This window comes from Pseudopipra pipra, chromosome 1 (assembly GCF_036250125.1).
Source record: "Pseudopipra pipra isolate bDixPip1 chromosome 1, bDixPip1.hap1, whole genome shotgun sequence".
Taxonomy (NCBI): Eukaryota; Metazoa; Chordata; class Aves; order Passeriformes; family Pipridae; genus Pseudopipra; species Pseudopipra pipra.
Window position 1 is genome coordinate 61765828 of NC_087549.1, and position 5356 is coordinate 61771183.

General features: G+C 36.4%; 1 long non-coding RNA gene across 1 annotated transcript; it reads right to left on the bottom strand.

The window, feature by feature from the left end:
* Positions 1–1469: 1469 nt before the first annotated feature.
* On the bottom strand, positions 1470–4949 carry LOC135415987 (uncharacterized). The gene is made up of 4 exons (XR_010431382.1): positions 4850–4949; positions 3141–3196; positions 2570–2637; positions 1470–2124 (listed from the first exon to the last, which is right to left on the bottom strand). It is a non-coding gene; the product is annotated as an uncharacterized LOC135415987 (long non-coding RNA).
* Positions 4950–5356: the final 407 nt, after the last annotated feature.

Here is a 5356-nt window from a genome sequence, read left to right on the forward strand (position 1 = left end):
TGATGATGATGATGATGATGATGATGACGACGATGATGATGAAGATGATAACAATAACACCATCACCTACCACCATACTAATGACACTAAAACCATCATCTAGTTGATGTTGATATCATGAATCTTTTCAGTTCTGTGTTGATATTATGAATCTTTTCAGCAAATAACCTTTTTTGTCATATTCATTCTCCCCGTAAGTTAAAGAAATTGATAATATTACCTGGCTCTTAAATCCTTGTTTCATTTTAGGATTAGTTTACATGTCAATTTAAAGATTTTAAATCCAGTCTAACCGGACTAAAACCCTGAGCTAATTGACATTGCTCCTTATCAAATACCTTGAACTGACTCTGTCCCAAACATTGCTAATTCTTACACGTCAATTAACCACTACAGACCTCCTATCAAGATTAATATTACATTACTTCATAAATTTTTTCCTAGATTCTGGCCTCAGTCAGGTAGTCAACTATTCTTTTCCTAAACAAATTCATTGTTTTCTTACCCTAACTATTAGATTCACCTGTACTTCCGGGATGCCTATGTTTTGGAATAATCTCTTTTCTTCACATAGCAAGACAAAGATGAAAAATTTATTTTAAAAGTTCCTTATTACATAAAACTCAAATTGTATATAACTCTTTCTCTCCCTTCGCAATCACACAGTATACCAGTGGCTTTAAATAGAGGAACACAAATCAATTAACTTTTTTTTTTCTATTCCACAGCAGGCTGAATGACTTCAAGGATGCTGTAAAATCCTGTTAAGTACACTAAGGTGAAACAAAATTAAGATGAAACACAAATCTGAAAACATAAAGTCTTGCCTAACCACCCTCTTAGCCTCTTTGGTAGGAATTATTTGGCCTCCTATTCACCCCGTACCTGTTACATATTGATTTCCAGTTGAAACCACATATTATTGAATGACTATAATTGCTATGTTCCTGCCAGAGATGACTAGCTGCTTAGTTTATAATTCCATGCTTGGTTTCATAAACTCACAGTTGTTCCCAGATGCAATTGGGTCAGTGTCAAACACCCTCCTGAAACATACAGCGAAATAATTGCTAAATATTGCTTGACACAATTGCAAAGATATTATTGGTTATTTGGGTTAAGTTTCCATGCTGTGAATGCCAAAACCAAAATGAATAATAAGTATACCAAGTGAAATGATGACTAAATTAGAAGAATTTTGTGGCTAGCATCATTTGGCTACAGGATCAAAGCAAAAATATTAATGGATGCCAAAAGATCAAGTTCTTTTGTTGCAGCAGAACCATGACTAATGAAAAATTAAATAAACACATTAGTGGAACTATTAAGTATGTCCAAAATCTACATTGCTAAAAAAAAAAAAAAATCTGCAGAAACCCACAGAGTTCACAAATACTTGTTAATGAAAAGTTCACAAAATAGAGAATCTTGTTTGTTTGCTTGTTTGTTTTTACAAATGTCATTGAACACAAAATTTCCTCAGTTTTCCTGGCATTTTTCTATGGCTACGATCTGGAAGGAATAATCTTTATCACATACTTCCTTAAATTACTTCACTTCAAATCCTATCACAGAACATTTACGATAGTCTTCAGTAGTTGCAGGTTTTGTTTCTTTGTCCAACTACTGTGTAAGAGACCAGGCCTCAACATCTGATTTCTAAATGCTTTCAAATCACTTCCTAATTTTTGTCCCTTTGCCCAGAACCTTTATAATCTTTCACTGACAGTAAAGCTTTAAGGTTCTTGTTCTCATATTTGATAAAACTTGGGCTATTATAAAATAATCCACTGTGAGATGAAGCAAATCCGTACCACTTCAGGGAATCACTCTATAACTGGAACTGAGCCAGTTTTATGTACAAATTTGTCCATTCTGCTATTATGGTGTCTGCTTTTTTGTAAAAAAAAATACTAAAAAAACCAACTACGTGATTTACATAGACCAGTTCCTTGATTGTTGCATTGGCTGGTACTCACCTACTGACTGGTTTCATCCTTCCCTGTTCCTTTTGCAGCGCAGCTCCTTCCAGCAGTTTGAACACAGCTCTACAGGCACTCAGGGAAGGCAGGCAAGAGGGGATTCACTTAGCAGGCACTGGTTTATAGGCAAGAGGGAGCAGTGCTGTAAAAGTGATGTGTAAGTACATGTAAAGCCAAGCACAGACCGAGCATATAAACACCACAGAAGGGCAGCAAGAGAAATGAAAGAGGGAAAAGAAAATAACAAAACTTGTCTCATGTCATAACATTGTCCTAATCGCAATAAATGTTCCTCTTGATAGGAAGCAGAAAGGGGTTTTTTTTTTTAAGTGGCAAAAATGTATTAAGCAGGCTGAAAGATAGCATTACTTAGGTACACTAAGAAAGAAAGAACATAAAGAAAGCAATCACATGCTGCCAGTCCAACATGACAGCTCTACACACACAGAATGTCAGATCTGCACATCATGCATGACACCAGCTGGCCTCACCTCAAGCCTCCCTTGCATGCTCATTGCCAACAGACACCAGCACTGGTTTTGTAGACATCCTCAGGACACTCTTAAAATCAATGCAACAAAAATTACTGGGTTCGTATATTATCTATCACAGGGTCTCAGTGTGTTATGGGTCACATCATCTTCCACTGCTTGGCCTACAAAGAGCAGTAGGGACAATCTGAAGCAATTAACCTTTGTTTGACTAAATAAATTTTCATAAACCAGTATTAGATTGTACATAAAAGCAATAAGAAGTCCAACTTCCGTATTCTAATGAACTGATGCATTTTGCTTGTTTCCTTCCTTCTTTCCCTAAACTAACATTTGAAAAATAATTTTTGGGGATCTAGAACTCAAAGCTTCAAATGTCCAGAATTAGGACTCTTGCCTAAGCAAGAGTAACGTCCACCATCCACAAGGAGAACAATTTGGTTTAAATTGTACATTCAAACGCTTATTTTTCTGATATTCCCCTGGTCTGACACAGCTCACAGAAAGAAGTCTATTTACCCCTAGACTAGGCCAATTAATAGTCTTGATTCTGTCCCTGCCTCATTTTCTACATGGCTTCACACATTACAGTAGGGTGGCAGAAGGACTTCAGGGTGAGAACAGATGTGCAGTTTAGGAAGCAGAAATTCAAGTCAGGTGAACTCACTTCCATTTCTGACTCTTCCATAGATTTTACAGAAATCTCTAGATTCCCCTGCCTGCCTGCAAGAGAGAAACATTTTGCAGCCCTCAGTTTTGGTGTTTCTTACTTGAAGTGCTATCATTCAGGGGTGTGATGTGACTGCTCTCTTCTATAGCACGGTCACTCCAAAGTGTGCATTCCTAGGCATGCTTCTGGCCAGCTCTGAAGACTGGAGCAGTGCTAGGAGTTTCCTCACAGACAGACATTGTCCTAATTGTCAGCAAAAGTCTGTTATGTCATCTCATAAAAAGTTCTTTCTCAGATATTTTTCCTTGTCTTTAAAATAAGGATGATACAGCTAAAGAATAAGGAAGAGATGTGGAAATTTTTGGGGCTTGGTGTTATCCATTCTTGCATTTAGTGAGACAGAATCCTATGTAAAAGAAAAAAAAAAGAGTGTAATCATCATACAAGTGAGGGAGGTCTCAAAATATTGCCCAGGCAACTGTAACTCTGTTTTTCCTTTAAGATCTTCACTTTGACACACTATCATTATTTTAACAGATCAACTCTGTGCATATCATAGATGAGGGGCAAGAATTAACAACTGCCAAAGTTATTAGGCAAAGAATTTATAATTAAAAAAATAGAAGTTTAGAGAAAAACAGAGACAGTTTTATTGCTGAAGAAAGAAAACTATACTGCTCCAGAAACAACTAGTGGAACAAATCTAACTTATTCCCCACACAAAAATAACAAGGCAATTAATTTTGGAAGTAAAAATAGATGAACTGTAAAGGGATTACAAAATGCAAAATGATCACACTACCTGTGGGAAGGTGGCTAGAAATCAAGTGCTTGCTGGTTTTCCAAACAGAAGAAGTAGGGGTCATTAATAAAAGCTAGTAAAAGACAGGTTCAAAGAAATAAAAGGAGATGATTCTTCACATAACAGGTGAATGCTCTTCTGCTATCAGCACTTAATTACCAGAAAAACACAGACAAATTGGATTAAGTTCAAAGAAAAGATACAAAAACAATAAGGGGAGACTAAACTAAAAGAAATATGAAAAGAGAAATACATGTATAGTGCCAGCTAAATGACATCAAGTTACAATTACATCTACAATAAATATTTAAAATGTGAAAACTCTACACTGGTTCATTAGCAGAATCATTTTGAGAAATACAAGAGATTATTACACAAATATGAAGGAAAAATTAAGTTAGGAACACTGAAATTCAATAGTAGGGAAAATTTTAATTGGTCTCTGAAATTCAATTAATAAGCATAAGAGTAGATTTAGGAAACACTAGCATTGACAATAATTTGGGAATTCTCCTGCACTGCTGTAGACAAAACCAGGGAATACAGTAAGAAGATGATTCAAGGTTTTTTGATCAGCAATTTTGGAAAAAAATTCAATCAAGTTGGCCATTTTTTAAGGAAGTTTCATTTTATTAAATTTTTTTTATTTTTATTGATATTTCAAATTGCATTATTTTAAGAATTTTGGGGGTTTTGTAAAGTATAGTGAGGGGTGTATATATAGAAAACTGTATAAGTGATTGTTTCAATCCTTCCAAATGTTATCTTGGAAAATAATAAGTACTCTCACACCTCTACACTTTCATGTTAAAATTCTGTCACTGTGATTTGCAGTTACAACTTTATTTCTATCTCTCTCCTTCCAGATGTGCTCTTTTCCTGTCCCCTGCCTTTCTCTACTCACTTATCTTTCTGTTCTTGCCCATTCCCTTCCAGCAGCAGCTGACGAGCATTTTTTGACCCTTCCACCACAACAGGCAGCACTTCCAACAGGCACTCTGCAAAGGAGAAGTATCTACAGTCAGAAAGGTCTCCTTGCCTCTCCCTCCTCAGTATTCTGTCAGCAGGAGGCAATGAAACAGCTCTTCAGAGACAGGACCTCACCCACAATTCTCATAATTTTGCATTTCTCCGTGTTTATCTGTCAAAAACATGGAGACTGTACCATCTTAGTGTCAGGCCTTAAGCCTTTGGAGCTTAATTAGGGTTTTTTGAAGGGCAGATGGGGAAGTGGAGAATACTCCAAGCCGTCAAAATCCCACCATGATTTGAAAAGGGAGTCTTTCACAAGAGGGTATAAAGAAGGTTAAAAGACCTAGTAAAGGAAGTTCCTCTGCCAGCCACACTCCAGCTTCCTTGGGACTTTAAAAAGCTCCTTTGATGAAACTTCCAGCAGCTGTATCCCTATACA